Source organism: Rhodamnia argentea, chromosome 1, assembly GCF_020921035.1.
Source record: "Rhodamnia argentea isolate NSW1041297 chromosome 1, ASM2092103v1, whole genome shotgun sequence".
In the NCBI taxonomy this organism is placed as follows: Eukaryota; Viridiplantae; Streptophyta; class Magnoliopsida; order Myrtales; family Myrtaceae; genus Rhodamnia; species Rhodamnia argentea.
In genome coordinates this window covers 18,768,535-18,785,411 of record NC_063150.1, presented here as the reverse complement: position 1 = coordinate 18,785,411, position 16,877 = coordinate 18,768,535, and positions in this window count along the sequence as shown.

Sequence of the window (16,877 nt, the reverse complement as noted above, 5' to 3'; positions counted from 1 at the left end):
AGCGGAACCGAGTCTTAAATCCCGAAAAGTCCGATGCTTGCTAAAATGACAAGTTAAGCTGCACTTGTTTTCACTTTTTGACGATATATATATTATTTCATTTGAATGTTTGTTGTTGGGTTTATCTTTGAGATAAAACATACGTCTTGACCGGCTTTGAGATTAAGAAGCGAAAATTCTTATTATTGATTGTAGATGGAAAACAATGATGTTAATGGAGCAATAATGGGTGCATCAATGTCAGTAATGGCGGTTGGTTTGTTAGTCATGGAGGATGAATCTTCAAGTAGTCAAATACCTAGAGTTCCACGGGTCGAAAGAGATTTTGAGAGAGAGTTATTCATGAATCGCATTTTTCATTCCGGAGATACTAATTGTGTTAGTCAAATACGTATGAGACCACAAGTTTTCTTTGAATTGTGTAGAGTTCTTGTGTCAAATAATTTGTTACACGAAATAGTAAATGTGCCAATCAAAGAGCAATTGCTAGTCTTTGCCATATTTTAGGGCATAATGTGAGGTTCAGAGTAATAGGGTCAAGGCTGAATAGGTCTATAGAGACCATTCACCGATACTTTAGAATTGTCTTACAAGCAATTCTAAAACTACACAAGCATGTTATAAGACCACTGGATGGCACTACACCCCCGACAATATCCAAGAATAGAAGATTTTATCCCTACTTTAAGGTATGTGATATGACCAATATCATGAACTTCATCCTGAAAATATGTTTTTACATTAACTAATTTACTTAAATACATTAGGATTGTGTTGGAGCTCTTGATGGTACTCATGTCCGTGCATCGCTTCCCCCAGAAATTCAAGGAAACTTTCGTGGTCGAAAAGACAAAACAACGCAAAATGTTCTTGCAAATGTTACTTTTGATTTAAAGTTCGTTTATGTGTTAGCTGGTTGGGAAGGCATAGCACATGACTCTCGTATTCTAACAAATGCACTTTCAAGGCCTAGAGGAATGAAAATTCCTGAAGGTATAGAATATTCCATGTGTTTACATGAAATGTTTACCCTACTTTCTTGAAACATTTTGTTAAAACTTTACATAAAATTGGTAGGTAAATACTACCTTGCTGATGCCGGATATGGCATCCAACCGGGAATTATTTCACCATACCGTGGAGTTCGATATCACAAAAAGGAGTTTAGTGACCACTCACCCGAGAATGAGAAAGAGTTGTTCAACCATCGTCATTCATCTTTACGGTCTACGGTAGAAAGGGCATTCGGTGTTCTTAAAAGGCGTTTTCGTGTATTGGATGCGGAACCCTATTGGTCCTTTGATACTCAAGTTGATGTGGTCTTAGCATGTTGTATTCTACATAACTTCATTATGGGAGTTGACCCAAATGATCCTTTTATGCAGGAACCTAATGTAGAGGTTGAATCTCAAAGTCAAGAAAGAAGGCATCAACAAACACAGAGAGGAGAGGGAGGAAAACAGAGAGTGGGCAGCAAAAAGAGATCATATTGCATGTGTAATGTGGGATGACTATAGTAGGCATAGAATGAATGTTTAGCACTTTTCTTAGAAGTTGTATGCTATTTTTAATGTGATGTGAAGTATAGATTACTACTATGTGATTGAAGGAGTTTTTGTAACGTGAACTTGATTTGCTACTCTAAATCATCATGATGTTTCCCTTTTCTCATTAGTAAAATGACATTTATTTTTGTGTTATCCTTTGTTTTTCTCAATTTCTTATGTTGGATATATTCGATAATGTAGCATTGGGCAAGACTAGAGAAGGGAAGGCCAAGCATTTTAGATGGTTGGTTCCAATGGAGTGTATGTTTTTAGAGATACTAGCTGATGAAGCTTCAAAGGGGAACAAACCTTCAGCCACCTTTAAACCATCTTCGTTTGCTCGAGTTGCTCAAGCTATAAATGATAGATTTGGGACCGAATGTGAGCCCGACCATGTGGACAATCATCTTAGAACTATTAAAAACAATTGGGCTACCATCCAAAAATTGCGGATTAAGAGTGGATTTCAGTGGGACCATAACTTGAAGATGATCACGGTTCTTCGGAAGGAAGTTTATGATGAAGAAATAATGGTAATATGCTTTTCGGATGTCAAAGTAACTTATACTCTAAGCATTGTTACTCATGGAAAGGGATGCATGTACCTATGATATTGGTTTTTATTATATCTTTACATGTCTGTTTGTCATATTAGGCTGCTAGAAATTCATTGAACCATGAGGTTTCTTTTGCAGCATGTTGAGATATGCAAGAATTGGAGGCTGCTATAGTTTTTTTGTTTGCTTATGCATCATATGCTCTTCACATATACAAAACTGAGAAATTGGTAGATGATGAGCAAATTGTATGTCTTGCTGTAATCATAACTGGCTTAATCTACTTGTTTATATACTTGTGTTTTTATGATTTTTTTTGCAGGCACATCCAACCCATGAGAAGTACTTGAACAAGAAAATCGAAATGTACAATGAACTCGCTCTAGTGGCTGGAAAAGACATGGCCACGGGAAGCTTTGCAAAACAATTTGGTGACATCGACTTGCCTCCTACTGTGGATGTGGACTGCTCAATTGACTTAGATGATAGTAGTGATAATATTACAAAAGGAATAGAAGATCCATCAAGAGTTAATAGAAAGCGAAGTCGTGCTCCTAATAAGGATGATAAATTTGCAATGCTCTCAGAGCAAATTGGAGAGGTTGCTTCTGCATTAAAAAAGATGAGTAAAAATCAGTTGGATGTTGCTGAGCTCTACAAAGAAGTGATGGAGGTTGAAGGTTTTGATGAAGCCACCCTTGTATATGCCTTTGATTATTTGGTGGACAATGAGAGAGTTGCAAAAGCATTCATGGTCAAGAGTGCCAAGCTAAAGAAGTTATGGCTTGAAGATTTCGTAGATAAAAGAGGAAAATGAAAATTGACAAGTGTAAGACTTTGGATGTTTGCTCTTCATACTATCGGATACTATCCGAACTATAGACTTGTTCTTTGATTAGTTGTTGTAGTAGTTATCCATTTCTATCCCTTGAATATTGTCATTGAGGTTTTGTGTGGCATTGAGTATGTAAAGTTAAAATTCACATCCTTCCAAGCCATCTTGTACCGCTGGAGCTAATTGGATGTTTGCACAATAAACAAGTACGTCTTTCTGTTACGTAGTTTAGGCACTTCACCTTTTCAGCATAATCTCATCAACATCACTTCACCTTTGATTATTTGGTGAAAAAAAGGAAAACGCAGAAGATGAATCAAGTCAAATCAGAATAGGGAGAGAGAGAGAGAGAGAGAGAGAGAGAGAGAGAGAGAGAGAGTTCAGCTTTGGCTTTGGATAGTTAATTTTTTGGTTTTCCTTGTGCGTGGGGGGGTATATGCTCGCTGCGTTCCTCTGTTTCTTCGTTGCGAATTTTGTGTTTGGGGGGAAGAGCTTTTGATTCGCTGCAGCTTCGTGGATCGAGTGATCCGTTGAGGGACAAGGAAGATGAACGGATGGGAGAGGGTGAAGTCGTCGAAATCCAGATTTGGCCGCCACTCGCACATCATCAGCGACGACCGCGCGCTGTCGTCGCGGACGGTCTGGCTCGGCCGCGTCCAGCCTCAAGCTCCGATTACCGCACCATCTACCGCAACGATCACGAGGCCAATCTGCTGGTGAAATTCAAGGTCGGTCGCATTTCGTTTTGTTTCTTTCCGATCCGTTCATGTTAGGTAACATCGACTCAATAAATTAATTTGGGAGTGAGAGGGCCACTATTGTAGCCAGTCGCATGAGGCCGGCGAGCTTGATCTCATGTGGCCGGTCTCTAGTCATCACCGAGGCCAGGTGATTGGCAGAGAAAGAAGAAAAAGACGAAAAGAAAAGGAAATAAAATAAATAATTAATAATTAATAATTAATTAAAATTAATAAATAATATAATATAATATGATATAAAAAGTATAAACCTTTGGTGCTAATAAAATCATATTTTTTACTTGAGATTCATGACATTGAAATCGTTTTCCAAATGAGAACCAAACACCGAAAAACATTTTCAGTAACATATTACCAAACAAAGGAAAACAAACCGTTTTCCGAGAAAATGATTTTCGAGAAATCTTTATCCGGAAAACGGATTCCCGGAAAACATTTTTCTTGAAACAAACACACCCTAAGATATTGTATGTTTGCCGCGACAGAGTAATTTCAAAGCTAAAAGGCGACCCAAAGTACCGTAGTCGCCTATAAGTGTTCGTATATGTAGAATAACGTTGATGAACAAACTTGAAATTAAACACAAGTGAGTAGTCCGAATGTAGAGGAATCGTGCAAGTCGATGTTTTGAAACAAACAAGAGCACTAATCAAACGCAAGTGAGTAGTCCGAGCCCAATGATATGACGCTGTGTCCTTAAGATAAATTTATCCCCTCAATAGATACCCAAGGGTCTTGGACAATTACCTCATAGGATAGAACGGATCGCCTTTCCTCTAAAGCGGTACTTCTTCGCAGGAAACGTTCGAACGCACTTCGTAGAATAATCGTACAAATGATGAATGATGAAGTAAAAATGACTAAAATGGCAGTAGTCTTTTAATGCGACAGTCAATGCTTTATTTATAGACAATGGTGCAAAGAGTCGTGAACTAAAGGTTAAGAATGTTGACGAAGAGTCACAAATCTGTACGATTGATGAAGGGTTACAAACCTTCATGAAGGAACTCGAACCAAACAGCTCTCTTTATTTGAACAAACATGTTCGCTCAATCAAATAATTTTTTTTGAACAAACATACCTGTTCAGACATGTCCATTCGAATTATATCCGTTCGGTTTAAAAAGATAGAATAAATAAAACTGATAGGTATGAAAAAAAAAATAGAAACGCGCGGACCCACCTAGCTTTGCGTAGGTCCTCTCCCTTCCACAAAAGTGGGGTGCCCCTTGGGGCCTAAACCCATTTGTGAGGTTCCAATCGTTAAACACATCTTCCATCTACTTTTTTTTCATCTGGGACTTTCTATCCTTCATTTCTTATTCAACTTCTTATGGGACATTGAAACCAAAGTCCCAACAAGTACAAGTGTAAAAAGTCTTTTCTTTGCCATTTAGGCATATGTTAACGTAACTCACAAGTGCAAAATGGTGAAATCCAGTTGGATCAGCGTGAGATAATCAAATTAAAGATTCAGATTCAATTTAATGTGAAAATTATGTTTACCAAATAATTTCTCATGAATTGGCTATTGACTTTTGTGATCAATATTGAAGGACGAATGGCAATCACGAAATTTCAAACAAAAAAGTTTGAGTTTGAAAAAGAACCTCTGAGTTGACTATATATCCGAGCAAAAGTGCATATGCTGTGTCTGTGCAAATTTAACATATAAAAGATATTGCGCTTTTTTTATGAGATTTTCGAATTGCTAATTTGTATAAAGTAACTGTTCACACATGTATGTCAAAAGAGAACATATTTCAAGATTGGAAATTTTTTGTTTAAACTTTTTTATACGATAAAAGATTCAAATTTTAAAACTCGGAGTTAATGAGAGATAATCGAAAAAACGTATTAATTTACGCTTGTCCATCCATTGAATTTTGACAAAATAACCAATTGAGGATATTTTGGAATAGAAATTAAATTGTGATCCCTTAGAAGTTTCAAATTCCTAGTAAGTGTAGATTGTGACCTCATCTTTTAAACCTTAAAGAACTACCTATCCCAAGGTGCATATCCGACCCAAAAAAAAAAATAGTTGCATGTACTTACCAGTTATAATAGGAAACCAAATCCTAATTCTACAACGAACCCTACTTTCATTGTGAGCAATCTATAAATACTTACACTAGATGAATTGCAATCTGCCATTCTAGTTTTGCGCAATCAATCTCTCTAGCCTAGTGAGCTTACTGAATTTTCCCAGCATTCAAATAGGAAGAAAAAATGTTGAAAAGTTTGAGATTTGTTGAGTGCTTAACGATGGCTCGAAAAGGATGCCTTCGAATATATGTGGATGAAGAGGAGAAACGTTATTTGGTCCCTTGGCATATTTAGATTGCAAGACTCTCCGGTCTTTGTTTATTAATTTTGAAGAATAGATCCATGGGAAGCGTAGGTACATCAAACTACCGTGGTTGTTGTTAGCGGTCCGCCCTAGGAACTAATCAACGTTGATGCTCTAACATTAGTTGTGGATTAGGTTGTGTCGAAAAACGATATTCACTATACTTAGGTAGTCATAATGTGTTGCTAGAGACCGCTTATGACTTGTGGGCCAAAAAGGATTTTGGGCACACTGCTAATGTCTAGTGAACCTACTGGGTCGCACACAATAGCGAATTAAGTTTATATTTTCTCCGTGCCTTGATCTACTTAAGAAGTAGATTTTAATTTATTCTCCTATTCTAAATATCTACGCGATCGTGCATATTATAAGATAACGATGAAACGCACGACTGGAGATAGACGGTTTGGCGGGCCCAAGCCGCTCGGCCCCACTTCTTTTATTACGCGTAAATATTGAGGCGTATATAAAAGACGTGAAAAAAAACCCTAGAGAGATTGATGAGAATATAAAAAAAACCGCAGAGAGAGTCGTTCTCTGTTTAGAGATCTTTGAGAGAGTCTCAGCGATCAAAAAGGCAATCAAGGCGTATAAGCTCCAAGATCCGTAAGCTAGCACTTGGATCGTTGGAGACTTCAATCCGCGTGTGTGGATACCGGTAGAGGCGCAACACTTGGGGCGCTAATCCGCACACAACCGATCGTTAATTTAACTTCGATCCGCAAAAGGTATGCCTTGAACTTCGATTGATTTCAATATACGCATGGATTCTGTCTAGGGTTTCGGTTTAGATTTATATTCCGCTGCGTTTTGACAATTCCGAAACCCCATCAGTGGTATCGTAGCTACTTGTGATATATTGAAGTTGAATCGCAAACCCTAATTGTTGATACATATGATGTATGCTTGAAGTGATTCTTGATTAGGGTTAGATGAATTGAAAATACGAATTGATATGATCAATTTGAGTAATTTCACATTGAAACAAATTTGAATTCTCAGACTGATGTGGATTAATGTGATTAATCCAAAGGCGTTTCTTTAAGAAAACAGAATTACGAATTCTGTTTAGGGAATTGAGAAGAAACGAAATAGGGATGGCCTTAAGGACAGTTTAATTGAAATCGCCCGCCCTAGCAAGGATAGTTCAAGGGGACGGTTAGTTTCCTCACACCGCAAGGGGCTCTGCCCCTTGACCTCGCGATAGGCGCCGCCCCTTGACCCTTGCATGGAATTGTTTGTTCAATTGTTATTAAACCCATTGATTGATGTATTTGGTTGTGATTAGTGTTATTTTGTTTATGTCCATAAGATGTATATGTTCATCCCTAAATAAACCTCAATAGTCGCAAATAAAATTAAGTAATACAATGATGCCTTTCCAATTATACACCCGTCAAGACTTGAATCGTCAAAAGATGGGCTTGCCAAAGTAGGGTGTCTTTAACTATTTGAGTAAGATAGGATGAGTAATGGTTATCCATATGTCAAGATTGGTTTACTTAACGAGACTATCAAAATAGTTTTTAGCCTTGAGGCATAGAGTTTGGGGATAAGACATGAGATGTTAACCCCAAAAACCAAGAGTTGTATTCGATACGATTGACAAAGAGTTGTCTACCTATATAACCGAGTCTTGAGCGGTAAGCCAAAGTTTACTCATATCTTGGTGAAATATGGATCTTGGTCCACTATACTTATAGGGACACATATTATGAAAGTATAGTGGGAGTTTATTATTAATAATATTAATGAACAATTCACTTTGCATATTTGTTGTAGATAATGGCAAATAGCTATGCATCAAGCTTTTCATCGCGATCCGTCCTTGAGAAGGACAAATTGAATGGTTCAAACTTCTTGGACTGGTATAGAAGCTTGAGAATTGTTCTCAAGCAGGAGAAAAAGGATTATGTTCTGGAGAAACCACTTCCCTAGAAGGCACCTCCTTCCAATGCTCCCCATGCTGAAAGGAATGCTTACCAAAAGCATAAAGATGATGCATTGGATGCATCATGTCTAATGCTAGCTACCATGAACTTAGACCTTCAGAAGCGGTTTGAGAACGTAGATGCCTATGATATGATCATGAACCTGAAAATTTTATTTCAAGAGTAGGCACGCACTGAAAGGTACCAACGGTAAAGGCCTTAATTGAGTGTAAGCTAGCAAGTGGAAGCTCGGTTAGCCCACATATCATAAAGATGATAGGTTATATTGAAAACCTCGAGCGACCGGGCTCTCCCATTAGTCAAGAGTTGGCTACTGACATTATTCTTCAGTCATTATCTCGTGATTATGACACGTTTGTTATGAACTATAACATGCATAATCTTAATAAGTCTTTGACTAAACTGCATAGGATTCTCAAAACTACTGAGCATAATATCAAGAAGGACCCTACTCCTAATGTTCTTATGATTCAAAAGGGGAAAGGCTTTAAGAAGCCAGTTAAGGTCAAGGGTAAGGGCAAGGGCACTCAGCCCAAGCCTAAATCCAAGATCAAATCGGGCCCAACTGCTGATGCTATCTGCTTCCATTGTGGTGACAATGGACATTGGAAGAGAAAATGTAAGAAATATTTGGAGGATCCGAAGAAGAAGAAGGGAAGTGAGACTTCCACTTCCAGTATTCATGTTATAGAAGTAAATGTTACTACTAGTTCTACTTCATGGGTATTGGATACCGGTTGTGGTACTTACATTTGTTTGAATGTGCAGAAACTAAAACGAAGTAGAGCACTTGCAAAAGGTGAAGTGGAACTGCGTGTTGGAAATGGAGCAAGAGTTGCTGCATTAGCCGTAGGAACATATGATGTAGCTTTACCTTCTAGCATGATTTTAGAGCTGAACAATTGCTACTATGTACCTGCTATACGCAGGAATATTATTTCTGTTTCTTGTTTGGACAAGGAAGGTTTCTGTTTTGATATAAAGAACAATAGTTGTTCATTTTATCTTAATGGATTATTTTATGGTAGCGCCCATATTGTGGATGGGATATATGTTCTGAATCTCGATGTGCCAATCTATAATATAGATACAAAAAGGATTAAATCTAATGATTTGAATCCAACCTACCCATGACATTGTCGATTAGGCCACCTAAACGAGAAATGAATTCACAAGCTTCATAGTGATGGGCTATTAAACTCGTTTGATTTTGAATCTTTTGATACGTATGAATCTTGTTTAGTTGGAAAAATGACAAAAACTCCTTTTACTAATCAAAGTGAAAGGGCAAAAGAATTATTGGCCCTTATACATACCGATGTATGTGGACCACTAAGTTCTACAACCAAAGGAGGTTACCAATACTTTATTATATTTACTGATGATTTTAGTAGATATGGATATATTTATTTGATGAAACATAAATCCGAGTCCTTTGAAAAGTTCAAGGAATTTCAGAATGAAGTACAAAATCAACTTGGCAAGAATATCAAGACTCTTTGATCCGATCGAGGAGGAGAATATCTAAGCCAAGAGTTCAATGACCATCTCAAGGAGTGTGGAATTGTTTCACAGCTCACTCCCCCCGGAACACCACAATGGAATGGTGTCTCTGAGAGGAGAAATCGAACTTTGTTAGACATGGTTCGATCAATGATGAGTCATTCAGATCTTCTATTATCTTTCCGGGGATATACACTCGAGACAATTGCTTTCACGCTAAATAGAAGTCCATCAAAAGCTATAGAGAAGACACCATTTGAGATGTGGGCGGGAAAAGTTCCTAGTATGTCTTTTCTAAAGATTTGGGGTTGCGAAGCTTATGTAAAACGTTTACTCTCCGATAAGCTTGGGCCCAAATCTGATAAATGCTTCTTTGTGGGATATCCTAAGGAAACAAAAGGATATTACTTTTACAACCCATCGGAGAACAAAGTGTTTGTTGCTCGCAATGGTTTCTTTTTAGAGAAAGAGTTTCTTACTAAAGGATCCAATGGGAGTAATGTAAACCTCGAATAAGTTATTGTGCCACAAGAGAGTGTTCTAGTTCATGAGGAACCTCAATTAGATCTACAAAGAGTTGTAGAGTCTACTTCGATGGCGCTTATAGTTCGTAAGTCCGAAAAAACACATCGTGAGCCTATGAGATATGGTTTTCATGTGACAGAACATCGTCATCTATTGTTAATAGAAAATGACGAGCCTACGATCTATACAGAAGCTATGATGGGCCCAGACTCCGATAAATGGCTTCAAGTCATGAAATCCGAAATAGACTCAATGCGTCAAAATAAAGTTTGGACTTTGGTTGATCCACCTGAAGGTGTTAGACCTATAGGGTGCAAGTGGGTTTTCAAGAAGAAAACCGATATGGATGGAAAGGTTCACATCCATAAAGCACGGCTGGTAGCTAAAGGTTTCAAACAAACTCATGGTATTGACTATGATGAAACCTATTCACCAGTGGCTATGCTTAAGTCTATTCGGATTATCCTAACGTTTGTTGCATATTATGACTATGAGATATGGCAAATGGATGTAAAGACAGCTTTCCTTAACGGAAACCTAGATGAGGATGTGTATATGACACAGCCCGAAGGCTTTACATTACTAGATAACGCTGGGAAGATTTGTAAGCTTCAATGTTCTATTTATGGATTGAAGCAGGCATCACGGAGTTGGAATATCCGTTTCAATGAAACTGACAAAGAGTTTGGCTTCATTAGAAACAAAAAAGAAGCTTGTGTATACAAGAATTCTAGTGGGAGCGCAATTATATTTCTAGTATTGTATGTGGATGACATACTACTCATTGGAAACGATATTCCTATGCTTCAGTCGGTTAAGACATGGCTAGAAAATGTTTCTCCATGAAGGACATGGGAGAGGCAAACTATATCTTGGGGATCGGGATCTATAGAGATAGATTAAAGAGACTTATTGGACTGAGTCAAAGTACATATGTTGACAAAGTCATCAATAGGTTTGATATGCATGACTCCAAGAAAGGTTTCCTCCCGATGACACATGGCATAAGTCTTAGCAAGACTCGGTGTCCTACAACACAAGATGAGCGAGACCGCATGAGTAGGATTCCTTATGCATCCGTTGTAGGATCCATCATGCATGCTACGTCGTGCACTCGTCCCGATGTTGCTTGTGCATTGAGCATGACAAGCAGATACCGGTCGGATCCAGGAGAACCTCACCGGATAGCCGTTAAAAATATCCTTAAGTACTTGAGAAGAACTAAGGAGTTATTCTTAGTCTATGGAGGTGAGGAAATGATCACCGTAAGTGGTTACACCGATGCTAGTTTCCAAACCGACAAAGATGACTTTCGATCGCAGTCGGGATTTGTCTTTTACGTGAATGGTGGAGCGGAGTGCTGGAAGAGTTCCAAACAGAACACCGTTACTGATTCTACGATAGAAGCTGAGTATATTGCCGCCTCAGAAGCATCAAAGGAAGCTGTTTGGATTCGAAAGTTTATAGAAGAACTAGGAATCAGTCCTACTAGTTCGAATTCAGTAGACCTTTATTGTGACAACAATGGGGCCATAGCTTTGGCTAAAGAGCCTAGGTCTCACCAGAAGACCAAACATATACTCAGAAAGCATCACCTCATTCGAGAATTCATTGAAAGAGGCGATATCAAGATGTGCAAAGTTGCAACGGAGTTGAATGTAGCTAATCCGTTGACGAAGGCTCTTCCACAATCTAAGCATGAGCGTCATTGTAACGCTTTAGGCCTTAGACACATTAGTGATTGGTCTTGATATGAGTAGGAGCACATGTAATATACATTTGCATTGTTCATTAATAGAATATATGTTATATTTGATTTCGATTTAATTTGAGTATATGATTATATGCGAAATCTTAGTCCCCCGAATATTGAATATCCTTAATAGATAATCAAATGCGTGATTTGATCATGAAACTCTATTAATAGAATGGATATTAATATTCTAAATGTCTCTAGTCAATTGTCATTGAGCATTGGGACGCCAATGGTGTTTGAGACTAGCATGTGAGTCAATTGATGACCAAGTTTCACGGGTCATGAATATAGAGATATAAAGTTGATCACATGGAATACATGTTGGAGAACATTGTATTAGACAGACCCGTCATGAGAATACTGTAGGATTGTTATATAATGTCATCGGTATTTCTCATCACAGCTATAGAGTATAGTCCTTTGACCCGAGTCCGCCGTCGTTTCTTAGACGTAGATTGGCATGCTTTAACATTACCAAACGTCACCTGTAATAGGTGATTATAAAAGTAATGGCTGGGCATGTCATGAATCGTGCTGAGGGATGTGAGTAGACAAGATGGGATTTGTCCCTCTCATATAACGAGAGTATGATATCTTGGCCTCCCGTAGAGTTGAGACTGTGAAATGCATGGCCATGCTCAAGTGAGTTGAGGAGTCAACTACTTGGTTTGACAGCCTAGCTCGAGTATCGGGAAAATGAGTTTGAGCCATATAAGGATGACACTTGTCTTGCCTTATGCTTGACTCGGACATCAAGTGACAAAGGGACTTAGTTTGTAAGATTGGTTCTAGTGCAAGTGGGAGATTGTTAGCGGTCCGCCATAGGAACTAATCAACGTTGATGCTCTAACATTAGTTGTGGATTAGGTTGTGTTGAAAAACGACATTCACTATACTTAGGTAGTTATAATGTGTTGCTAGAGACCGCTTATGACTTGTGGGCCAAAAGGGGTTTTGCGCACACTGCTAATATCTAGTGAACCTACAAGGTCGCACACAATAGTGAATTAAGTTTATATTTTCTCCGTGCCTTGATCTACTTAAGAAGTAGATTTTAATTTATTCTCCTATTCTAAATATCTACGCGATCATGCGTGTTATAAGATAACGATGAAATGCACGATTGGAGATAGACGGTTTGGCGGGCCCGAGCCGCTTGGCCCCACTTCTTTTCTTACGCGTAAATATTGAGGCGTATATAAAAGACGTGAAAAAAAAACCCTAGAGAGATTGATGAGAATATAAAAAAAACGCAGAGAGAGTCGTTCTCTGTTTAGAGATCTTTGAGAGAGTCTCAACGATCAAAAAGACAATCAAGGAGGAGAAGCTACAAGATCCGTAAGCTAGCACTTGGATCGTTGGAGACTTGAGTTCGCGTTTGTGGATACCGGTAGAGGCGCAACACTTGGGGCGCTAATCCAGACACAACCGATCGTTAATTTAACTTCGATCCGCAAAAGGTATGCCTTGAACTTCGATTGATTTCAATATACGTATGAATCCTGTCTAGGGTTTCGGTTTAGATTTATATTCCGCTGTGTTTTGACAATTCCGAAACCCCATCGCTTGTAACAAAGAGTGATCGATTTGCCGAGGCGGAACGTAAAGAGGCTAAGCCCACATCACACAAGAAAGGTTTTCCCACAACTCACAAGAAAGGTTTTGGGACCATGCTAGAACTTCGATGAATTTATTTTTGTAGATGTAGAATCCGAATACAATTACTAATATATTCTTTTTCGTCCCTTTATTTTTGTTTAAGTTATTCTATGTATGTGGCACTTTATGGATATGCTGGAGTAATTTAGTCGATAGAAAATATATATAGGGAAAATTTCAAATAAGGGTATCAAATGCTATCATTTTTTCAAGCAAGTACCTAAAGTGGATATTGTTTCAAATAAAGGTCTGAAGTGTTTTCATTGTTTCAAAGAAGAGTCTGACCAATGGTAATTTTGTCAATTACATTTTCTAAATTTATTTTTTTTTCCGTTCTTTTCCTTTTTATTTCCCTTCAAGAAAGCGAATGGTCACCGCGCACCCGATCACCGACGAGGACTAGCAAGGTTCGCGGTGGCCATTCCAATTGAGACCACCCGGCCCTTGCCGATGGCCGAGCGTGCAATGGCCATTCCCTTTCTTGAAGGAAAAAAAGAAAAGAAATTTAGAAAATGCAAATGGTGAAAATATATCCGGTCAGGCACTTTTTTGAAACAACGATGGCACTTTAGGCCTTTATTTAAAAGAAGGTCCATTTTAGATCCTTAGTTGAAATTTCTCTATATCTAATATTTCTTGTGAAGGTTTTGTAGCTGTATTTTCTCCACATAAATATTTCTCTCCCTAAAGTTTTTATTTGCCCACCTGAAATCAAATAATTTCCGTAGGTGGTGTTCCCAATTAATATTGGGTTTATCTTCAGTACATACGTGCATGACTCACTTTCATCAAGTTTAATTTAAGTAGATAGTACTTTTACGTAAGTAATTATCCAAACCAATGGATGTGGCTCATGTTTACTAAAGAAAAAAAGAGTTTAAGGAAAAGCTGGAGAATTTGCTGAAGTTAAGAAATTATATTTCAATACGAAAACACTATGTATTAATAACACTGTATCCTTAAACATCATATTATACAAAGCTTAAAAAATAATCAACGGCCAAATTTTTCCCTAGAGAAAAAATTTACTGTACCGATCTCTCCCTTTACCATATGTACGAAAGAAAATATATCGAGTCATCATTATCTTTCCTTTATATAACTTTAGGTTTTTTTTTATTAGTTGTTTACTCATAAAATTCAGCGTTTTAGCGTAGGACAACAAGTAAATCATACGGGTAATGTGATTGATCGATCCCACTATCTCAATTGTTCGACCAACACATAAAATAATTTTCTTTAATCCATGCATATGTAAATTTTTAACTACTGACGCAACAGCAAGGAGTTCTCCTATTCTATTTTACCTGATCCTTTTGAGAGTTAGGAATGTACCCAATATCTATTCACGATATAGATATCAAATGAAAGTTAGAAATGCAGAAAATTATATACATCAAGTTTTCTAAATGATTTTTTTGTAGATCTAAGCGAATTCAAGGACATTCCGTATTTTCCTACATTAGAAATAAATAAGAAACAGAAGAATGTCTCTTAACTTGTTCTTTAAGACACTTGAAAACTTTTGACAAAGTTATTTGCACAATTTTCAAGAAAGATATTCCTAAATCTTCGCATGCATTTCGAGAAAGATATTTGCACAGTTTTCAAGAAATATATTTTAAATCTTTACACGATTTTCGAGAAAGATATTTGCATGGTTTACGAAAAAGATATTTTGAAAACACGAGTTTCAAGAAAGATATTTACAAATCAAAACACGGTTTTCAAGGCCTGTGGCTTGGGAAAGAAGCCAAAGAAGGCTATAAATAGCAAAGGATCCCTTACCATTTTCTTCGTCCCTTGTTATCTCACGCCTCCCTCTCTATTCTCTCTTACACGCCTACTCTCTCTCTTTCTCTCTCTCTCTCTCACCAAATCAAATCGTCGCATATTGCTGCCGCTGCCTTGTGCCGCCTTGTCTTTTTATTGCATGACGTAAGACATTGCAATTCGGGGAACAGGTAAATGGGATTACTAGATCTAATGCGATAATGTCCGTTTGTTACTTAAACGAAATATTGCATTAGATTGACATGAATTGCGTCCATTTTGGGTGCAACATGAGTATTATTGCATCAAGCCACAGAGATATTTTCTTGCGTTAAAGTGATTTGATGCACGCGCCTGCAATAATGTGTTTGTGCAGATTATCCGAGGAACGATGTATGACCAGATAGGCAATTATTTATGAATCAGATAGGCAATTTTATAGTTTGGATAGGCAACGTTCCCTTAAAGTCTCAAGGGTTTGTATTGTTGGTCATTGAGCCATCGTTCCGGTGAAGGTGATTTTGCTAGACGTTTACGTTTTGGTAACGTTAAACCCACAAGTAAGCATTCTCGTGACACATCTTACTAATTATGGCTAGGATAGGAAAATTTCTATGACCCGAATAGGCAATCATTTATGGCTTAGATAGACACGAAAATTTGGCGAGTCAAAAATGGCTATTTGATGACTTGCATGGATTGAAGTATTCATGGCATTTGAACAAAAGTTAGGTTTGGACTCCAAGCAATTGATGAGTCAGAATGAAAGATTTGTGTGCATATTTACAATAGATCACATGATATCTTTGTTGAGTATAAAGCTGGCATTCCTGCTTTAGGCCTAGTAATTTCATTTAATGGGCTGTTTGCTCATTCCTTTATTTTTTAGGAAATTGATGGAACCACCACGAGCTCCTTTAGGCCTAGTAATACCCAAGCGGTGCTTTCGATGTGGAGTCTTGAAGATGTGGGTGAGAGTAGCAGAGAGAGAGATAGAGTGTGAGAACGAGTAGTTAATCTCCTTCGTATTTAATTTATACAAAAATAAATTTGTGGCTATATGATGATGTAAGACATATTGATACATATATAAAATTATGTGTGTTTATATATAAAGGTTGTTATGTTTGTTATTTCAATACACTCACCGTTAAAAATAAAGGTTGGCAAAAAATAAAAAAAAATGATTCGGGAAAATTGTAAACGGATTGATAAAGGAAAAGGTCCTGGGGTCGTTATAAATTCCACATGCACTACTTAATCCTTCCAGTTTTTTTGGAGAAGAAAGCTCCATCCTTACTTATTTAGGGGATGACACCGCTTGTTCAAATATTAAACCTCAAGTAATTAAGTAACATTGCCTTCAATTAAATTTGAAGCTATCCATGAAATATGCTAGAAAATATTGTCTCCTCTCTACTTTTTGCAAACCCTAAAAATACAATGTTATGTTAGGATTTTGTCCTGTGGATAAAAATGCATGGCATGCCATCTATATCAGTATAACTGTCGCATATTAGTACAATAGAAATTTCCAAAACAAGAGAGCATGTGATTATAACCTAAAGGAAAAATTCTAAATAAGAGCTCGAAATAAACTTTGTTTCAAATAATGGTCTAAAGTGCCATTATTTTCACAAATAAGGGCCTAAAGTGGCC